Source organism: Carassius gibelio, chromosome A1, assembly GCF_023724105.1.
Source record: "Carassius gibelio isolate Cgi1373 ecotype wild population from Czech Republic chromosome A1, carGib1.2-hapl.c, whole genome shotgun sequence".
NCBI lineage: Eukaryota > Metazoa > Chordata > Actinopteri > Cypriniformes > Cyprinidae > Carassius > Carassius gibelio.
The window spans coordinates 5,169,685-5,179,117 of NC_068371.1; the positions used below are offsets into that span (position 1 = coordinate 5,169,685).

Here is a 9,433-nt window from a genome sequence, read left to right on the forward strand (position 1 = left end):
TTTAGATTACTTTTAGATTACTTTTTCTATCAAACTTGTAAACTTGTTTGAAAATTAAGGGATGGTTATGAAAATGTACTGGAAACTGGAAATTGCCTCGAAAGGGACTGACCATAGACTCCCAGCCAGAGCTCATGTTGATCTGCAGCTTCAAAAAAACATTTGAAATGGACTGAGAATAAAATGTGTAATTTAAAAAGAGCTGTAGAGTTTATTTTTATGCCTTACTTTGTGTTAACATTCAGTTTTATATGGCTCATTAAAGCTAAAATTATTGGCTTCTTAAAACTAAAATGAACCAGCTAATATCAGCGATTGTTTTTTTCTTTGACAATGATGTGGGTAATATTCCCTAATTATCAATTCTGTATATGTAATTTAAAGACCTGAAATGAGTAAAGTCCATGTGCTCCCATTTGTTTTATCTCAATATTACTTAATAAAGCAGAATAAATTTAATTGCAGATTTTAATCAGCTCCAGAAAAACATGTAACATACAAAATTATTTACTATTCTCAAATTGATGGCTAATTTAACAGGGCTAGAGACACATTCAGTGCACAACTTAACTAGCCGACTATCTTTCTAAAATGTTGGAGTAGTAATGCCCCTGGCAGGACCCCCGGAGCTACACGATTTAAAATCTGCCATCTTTCTTATAGCGGCTCAGGTTTTTTTTTTTTTTTTTTACCAATCACAATTTTCCTCACACAAGAAAATGTTCTGTGCCATGAGTGTTTGTTTTACAGCTTACAAACTATACACATACTTATCCTGAATTTAGCTGTTACATGTTCATGCAATATAAGCATGCACAAATGTGTATACTTGTATAGTTACCTGGCAGGGGCGACTCCATGATCAGGTAGGTGGATTGTCTAGAGTGAGGATCAGCCATTGCACTCCAGCTTTTCTGACCTCTATGAATTCTCCACATGTGAGAATCTCAACGGCATAATTTCTGCTAGTGGGGACTGCATTCGCACTCTCCCTGAATATTTTATTACAGGTTTGTAAAGTCCAGTCTCACATCCCACACCTGTTCCGATCTCACACCCCCTGCAACCCCCCCCCCATACTCAACATGCGCTTAAGGTCTTTGTACGGGATGTGAACTGGGTCTTCAGAAAACATTTCATTTCAGAAACAATTAACATCCAGGACTCTCACAGTAAGCACTGGTGCCCCTCAGGGATGTGTGCTCTCCCCACTGATCTTCTCCCTGTATACAAACAGATGTGCTACAAAAGACCCCTCTGTCAAGCTCCTGAAGTTTGCAGATGACAAAACCATCATCAGTCTCATACACAACAGAGAGGAGTCTACTTACAGACAGGAGGTTAAAGAGCTGGTTGTCTGGTGCAGTCAGAACAACCTGGAGCTGAACATGGTCAAAACGGTGGAGATGATAGTGGACTTCAGGAGAAACCCCACCGCATGGTGGCTACAGTAGAATAATTTAAGTTCTTGGTTATTAGTTCCAGTTAGTTAATAGTTCCAGTTATTTACACTCAAAAAAATAAATCGTTGGTCTAACTTAATATAATTATGACACCTATTTCCACACATTTGAATGGTGTTGTCTCAACTTAATTTAGGCAAATGGAACCCAAGAGCAAAATTCATTTTGAACCAACAAGATCAAATCATTTTCATTTGAATCATATTATCGTATTTATCTATAAACTATTTAATCTTGTTGAGCCAATTAATCTTAATCACTTAATTTAGAAAACCAGAAATATTGTGTCAACTACTATCGTTAAGTTAATTGTACAACTTTATTTACATCAAACAAATGTTTAATTGTTGACATGTCTATCAAAATGTAATTTACTGCACAAATAAAATGTTCTCAAAGTGAATGTCAAAAGTTTCTCTTTATTCTTATTTCAAGGCAAATTTTCAGGTAAAAAAATACAAAAAAATATCATCCAAGATGAACAACATTATATTTCAATGTATATGCACAGCTAATACCTGCTTGAGTCAAGATTTAGTCTTTTGAGAATACACACATAAGGTAACTTACTCCAACATCTTGTTCTTAAGGGCTGGTACCTTTAGTGAAAGTTTTTGTCCATCCAAGATAAAGAACACTTTCTGGATGACCTCAAATGTAGCCTTGAGTTCTTGTGGGTAGCTGAGGTTCAAGGCGTAAGTAAGTCCAAACAGCATGGCCACTGCTACACGTTCTTCAAAGAGCAGAGAACCTCGGTCCCTTCAATCAGGATACCAACGTCCACAGGTTTATCCCCTGGTTGGTGTCTATGAATTGGACGATGTAGATCCCCATTACCATCTGCTCTATGGCTTCTTTAGAATTCATCCAGTCGCAATCCTGGGCAAGACAAATAAAATGTGGTAAAATTGGACTACTGTAAAATAAAAATTAATAAGAACAATTAAATTGTTCATTACAAATAAATACAATAGAAGATTCAAATAAAATAAACAGTGCTTTTCAGTTTTTTTCAGGTATCTAACAGTAGCTTTTTTTTAGTGAAAGTGAAAAGTGAAGTGACATTCAGCCAAGTATGGTGACCCATACTCAGAATTTGAGCTCTGCATTTAACCCATCCGAAATGCGCACACACACAGAGCAGCCATTTATGCTGCGGCGCCCGGGGAGCAGTTGGGGGTTCAGTGCCTTGCTCAAGGGCACCTAAGTCGTGGTATTGAAGTTGGAGAGAGAACTGTACATGCACTCCCCCCACCCACAATTCTGTCCGGCCCGAGACTAGAACCCACAACCCTTCGATTGGGAGTCCGACTCTCTAACCATTAGGCCACGACTTCCCCTTAGGTACAGAAAATGGATAATCAAATATAAAACACTGCATATTATCTTTACTGAATAAATTAAAGATTAATCATTATTGAAGTAACATCAGCTATTCAGTCAAGAGCAGTTAGTAATTTCTTTGTCATTTCTTGTGTGATTTAACATTAAAAACACAGGCAGTGAGAATAGTTTTTTTGACGATCCAGTACATACTGTTACACATACAATGTCTTTCTCTTTTAATAAAACTTCACTTAAGACATAACAGACTATGTTTGCTAGGATACTCACCAAGACAGTCATGTTGATATAATTTTTGTACGAATTTGGCCTCTGAAGCACAAGACTTGAAAGAGAACTCAGTATTTGCACGTTTTCTGAAAAAAAAAAAAACATGTGGGCGCTTTGGATGAGCACACTCACAAATCATCTCACAGTTCTCTTTTGCGTCTTGCTCTTGAATGTTTAAGTTAGCAAGGCTTAAATGAGTTTAGTTTACACAAAGATAGCAACAGCGTTCATGACTAGACGTTAGAGCAGCATACGGCACTCGCATCATTAGAGGTGGACCGCGGTTCAAGTGCATGCCGAACCGTAAGTAGAGAATGGTACGGTTAGATTTTAATGTAAACATAAAAGTGAAGAAGAGAAAAGCAGTTGCTTACATTGTACTCCTTGAACAGCTGTAGATGGTCCTCCTTTATGTATACACACAGTGCTTTTTGAGGATGCATTCTCTTTCCATGTCTACGCTGTTGTTCTGTAAAAAAAAAAAAAAAAACATTGATTATTTGACAATATCATATCGATAACCAAGTATAACAGGACATACAATCTATATGAAAGTTCAACTAATAATAAAAATTATATCATTAATTACTCACCCTCGTGTCATGCTCGAAGACATTCGTTCATCTTTGGATCACAAATAATTTTTTTTTTTTATGAATTCTGAAAGTTTTCTGTCCCTCCATAAACAGCTATGCAACTGAGACTTTGATACTTCAAAAAGTACATAAAGAGATCATAAAACGAATCCATATAAATTGAGCGGTTTAGTCACATTTCTCTGAAGACTCGCTTTATATTATGAACAGATTTAGATTTGCAATTTATTCACATATAAACATTCATCAACTCGCACATCAGTTGTGGTGAACGGAAGCATAAGCATGTTTGTTTGTCATGCGAGAACCAATGAGGTTCATTCTCGTTACACAGCACGTCTGAGCTTCTGTTTTTGGGCATCAATCAGGTTCAGTTGACCTTCCGTTGATGTTTGCTGATCAATGTTTATATGCAAGTAAAAACCTAAATTAAATCTGTTCATCATACTTTTGAACATCGAACTTATTAAAACATCAAAGTCTCAGTTGTGTCGCTGTTCATGAAAGGACAGAAATCTTTCAGAAATCATCAAAAAGATCTTCATTTGTGTTCCAAAGATGAACGAAAGTCTTCCGGATTTGGGACGACATGAGGGTAAGTAATTAATGACATCATTTTCATTTTTGGCTGAACTAACCCTTTAAGAACAACACTAATACAGCTTACCACATGAAAAAGTTTACTAAAACCCAAGCATGGGATGCTGTTTATTGCTCTTGTAAACCTGTAAAATAAAAATAAAAATATAAAAATCATTTTTACATAAATTTGCAGTGTTCTCATCTTTACCTGAACAGAGAAATCTCCTACAGATTGCTCAGCAGCAGTCGCCTGAATGTAATAGCTAATTTCATAACTGAAACAATATAGTAAAATAACTATCAAATTGTATGAAATCAGAAAATTACATTATCCATTCGTATGTTGGTTATGAAAACATTAGGTATTTCCAAGCACACACTAATAAAACACTTTAAACTTTCCTTTATTTTATTACAGTAATAATGAGCCATTTTTCTAAACCCATTTAAGAACATACTTAATACAACTTACCATGTGAAAAAGTAGACTATAACCCAAGTATAGGATATCATTTAATGAGCTCTTGTAAAAACCTGTAAAATAAAACGATGTTTACATAAATTTGCAGTGTACTTGTATTTACCTGTACAGATGTTTCACCTATTACATGCTCAGCAACAGTAAAACTATAATATATACAAACACAAAACAATTCTGAAGAAAACGGGCGATCCTGCTCTACCGACGAAACCGAGGCTGATTTTCCCATGCAATATGCATTATAACTGAAATCAATATAAAATGTAAATGCTGCCCGGAAGGGAAGTTTCGATCATTATATTTCATACAAACAAATATCAAATTGTCTTTAAATCATTCTCATTCAATTACAGCAACTGTAACAATAATACAACGTATTACAACGCGTGCACCCTAATCCTGTGCGATCATAGTCAAACGACACATGCCTAGTACGCATGTGCTCAATACTGTATTCCACGCAGCCTGGCTGCTAGTTGATTAACATCAAGCATATAATTGTATTGACATCATTGTTTGTTAATTCGTTTTTACATTAATTCGCAGTCTTCTCGTCTTTACTTGTACAGAAGCATCACTTAACAGTACGCTCAACAACAGTAGCCCGAGTACGTTAACTGAAACAATCTAGTAAAATAACGCTTGCAACAGGAATTAGAACTAAGCAACTACCGCATTAATGTTAAATTATGTACATACATGCAGGCGTTTATATCGATTTACTATGTTTTTATCGAGTATGAACATGTGACTAATAGAGTAATTCAAATAATCCAATAAGCTGTCAAATATCCGCTTAATGTTGAATTCTGACTGATTTAAATGGTTTTACTCTCTATCAGCACAATGCAGACAAAAAAAATAAAGGATTTTTGAACTTACCAATTCTACAGCATTCCACCATGGACTGGACTCCACCACATAATGGCGCCCGCGATAACTGACGAGGTCACGTGGATTTCCTGTCATTAGCGCATGCGCAAAAGTAGTAGTTTGACTCGAATCATTATTTTTTGTTGTTTCGACACAAATGAATTGAGCTCTTTTAAGGTTGTATGGATTTAGTTCAGACTGATTTAAAATAATTGTGTACATCCCTTAAACTGATTAATTTAATTTGTTTCAAAATGCTCTATTTATTTTTATCGAACAACACCCAGATTTCATTTTTTTGAGTGTAATTAATGCCAAATTATCCAAATCTATTTAATTTTATTTAATACATATATATTTCTATTATTAAATTTTTATGTTCTTATTTCTCTTCTGTGCTTTAGAAGTAATTGAGCTATGTATACTGTTAATATTTCTTCATGTATACAGTATTTAGGAAAGACAAGAAATAGTTCTGTCAAAACTTTATATTGTACCTATGTGTGGTTATGAGTAAATTGTGACTTACATTTATATGGAAATCTTCTAATGTATGTGACTTTTTGAATTTTAAGTGCCGTAAAAAGCACGATAAACATGGTACATAATAACATGATAAAATAAAAGCCAGCACAGGTAATGATCAAAATGAGTAATAATTTTCCAACAAGCCCTTAGCAGCCATATCCTCTTAATGACAGGTTAACATGGGTATGACCAGAACCACTTATGGAACTGCTAATTTATCCTTAATTTGCATATAATTAGCAGACAGGATCATTGGATTCAAGCAACAAAGACAAAAATAACCTCTGACCTTCTCTGCCCTTTTGATACCGAAACAGCATGTTCTGTTATTTTATCATTAATCACCTCTTCACATTCTCATTTGCACAAGAAAAGGTTTGAAAGAAATCAGATCAGGTTAGAAATTGGAAATGCAGTTTGCAATTACATCGGCTGAATTACTAATGAAATCGAACTGCTCAAGCATCCAGAGTGACAATATCTCATTTATATAACAAGAAGTGCTTTTGTGGTGCAATTTGTTCCTTCGCATCTTCTCACACCTATATCGTGATTGATTATATATTGGCAGTTGACTTGTGCCTTTCCGAATAAAGCAGTACTATTATTTAGAACCTGTTTCAATATAGATGATAGATAGCTGAGATGGTTCTTTTTAATGACAGTCGATATGAATGGTTTTTAATGAATGGTTAATTTCATTTAGGCTGCGATTTAACTAAACTGAGGGAACAAATTAAGTTATATAAGATATATAATTTTTTATATGACTATATCATTTATTTTCCAGATAATTTGTTTGTTTTTATTGTTATTATTTAAATGTTCTTTAGAAACAATACTATGTTTGTTAATGCATTTCTTTATCTAACAAAAACTCACTGACAAAACTGTTGATGTCTGCACTTAAAACTATCCCTTTACGTTTGTGATGTTCACTTTCCTTTAGTTTTGATCCTTTTTGTTTACTTCTGTTAGCAGAAGTGCAAGTAGGGCATACTGTCCTTCACACACTTCCTTATCTTCCACTTTTTTACTCTTACTATCTGTTTGTCTTTGTGTCTTTCATACACAAGCACATTTACCCCTCAGATCACATGAACAAAAACAAGAACAAGAAAAGCCTCACAGACTCCACATTTTGGAAAGCTCAGTAAACTTGAACTTGAAAATTAGGTGGTCACATAGTTGATGTTTACCCGCATAATTCATAAAGAGATTGGATCTACTATATGGTTAATTATGATTTAACAGCACATCTATGTATAATTAAGTGTCTAAAAGCTGGGTCAAGGTAACTGGCTTAGAGCCGTTACTGCTATCATGAACACAATCTATTCTACATTCACTAAGCCTGTCACTTCAGCACACCACATTTCCCAGAATCCCTCCTGGCTCACACCTGTTCACACTCCAAGATCACACATTTGTCTATGATTATCCTCATCAGCACCCCTCTACAAAAGCAAACACACACTGTTTGTCTGGTCTTGTCTATGCCTAAGTCAAGAATGGTTTACCTGGTACGCTAAGTTCCTGCAAAAACAAAAGAACTCAAGACTTTCCTTGAACTTCACTTCCTTGAAATACAATGAAACTATGTAATGTAAGTTATATTACTATTGATTGCAGGTTTGTGCCCAGGAGATAAAAAAACGCTAGGAATAGGGCAGCTCAGATCTCGTATATCAGAGCGAACATGCTTTCTTGACAGACATGCTGTTCCTGATTCACCTTGATCTCAAATTCGTAACCTGTGAAATTCATAGCTTGTGAAATATAAAAAAAATGATGGACCATTTCACTTATATAAAGGTCATCATTCAACAGAACAGTATTTCTTTGTAATATGAACTAATTCGTTCATTCATTTAATTTCCTTTTCACATTTTATCAATTCAATGCGTTCTTTCTGAATTATTATTATTATTATTATTATTATTATTTTTTTACTTTTGAATGTAAACTCAGATCCATTTGATTCAGTCTGTTGATGTTCTTACAAATTAACTCAACTACTGTGAAATCTATGTATCTCAAAACCGTTCCTCTAAGACAGATAATGTAGGTAGCTCCAATACCTTGTTTTAAACTTGAGAGGTCTAAGTCCAAATCTATTATTCACGGCTGTTACAAAAATCCCAGTTCACACAATTCTATTGACATGCACTGCTGCTGTGTGGCTGATATTAGGGCCGAAGCTAGAGTGATTCAAGGGAAGGCTGATTCTTTATTATAGTTCCCCAGGGGCGTAGCAAGCTTTTCAAAAGTGTGGGGGATGGATGTGGTTTGTTTATAAACAATAAAAATGATGAACACATTGACAGAGGGGTACAAAATGCAGGGCTTAAAGTTCTCTGGCACTGTGCGGGATTTCCGGCTTGCAGCGTTTGGCTGGGAAAAAAATAATCCTACATTAAAAAAAAAAAAGAAAAAAAAAATTAGAAAAGGGGAGAAAAAAAACGCCCACACAAAGCTTTTTCTCTGGTGGTATAAATAATGTAACAAATTACTGTTTTTAAACATTAAAATAATATACACTTTTTTTTCATAGTTCTTCAACAGGTATGCAAACAATATCCCAATAATAGCAATTAGCATTAGTCTAAAAAACGAAAAATAATACAGAAAACACTCGACATGTCAACAAAACGATTAACAGAACATCTTCCCAAACACATATAAAGCTTATTTTTAAAACCTCTAAAGCATAAACACTCATTCAAAGTACCTGGAAAAGGGAGATGTAAATAACCATAAGTTCCCGCCTCCTCAGCACGAGCTGACCGATAACACCCCAAGAGAGGCGGGACTTAAGGCAGAACAGCCAATCATCAGCCGATCACACTCAAAGCCGGTGTCAAGTTTGAGAGGGAGGGGGGAGGAGGCAGCCGCGGCGAGCGCAGACACAGAGCGGTCAGAGAAACGGAGGAACGACTGTAGTAAGGCGTTTGTGCACAACTGCGGAAAAACTGCAGAAAATGTGCGGGTGTCGAACCCTCTCACCGGGAAAAGTGTGGGTGTTAAAACCCTCACATCCCCCACGGGTGCGACGCCCCTGTAGTTCCCTACCGAGTGTCATGCTGGTCTCATCTCCTTCCGCTACATCCTTTTTCAGTTCCAGCATTGGAAATGTTTTGCTACTTTGTCACGCCAGAGGGAGTCCACCTCTTCCACACTAGTATCCTCTTCAGGATCTCTCCGACTCTCTCCTGTTCACCCTATGCTAGCTACAACTATACAACAGCTTAAACTAAAAACTCAAGGATGACAGCCTTTTATATGCTGCAATCATC

General features: G+C 35.8%; 1 long non-coding RNA gene and 1 other non-coding gene across 2 annotated transcripts; one reads left to right on the forward strand and one right to left on the reverse strand.

The window, feature by feature from the left end:
* Positions 1-833: 833 nt before the first annotated feature.
* On the forward strand, positions 834-995 carry LOC128021267 (U1 spliceosomal RNA). The gene has a single exon (XR_008185502.1). It is a non-coding gene; the product is annotated as a U1 spliceosomal RNA (small nuclear RNA).
* Positions 996-1,990: 995 nt separating this feature from the next.
* LOC127941790 (uncharacterized) lies at positions 1,991-5,686 on the reverse strand. The gene is made up of 6 exons (XR_008149144.1): positions 5,619-5,686; positions 4,728-4,789; positions 4,341-4,398; positions 3,452-3,546; positions 3,078-3,163; positions 1,991-2,342 (listed from the first exon to the last, which is right to left on the reverse strand). It is a non-coding gene; the product is annotated as an uncharacterized LOC127941790 (long non-coding RNA).
* Between the last annotated feature and the right edge of the window lie 3,747 nt (positions 5,687-9,433).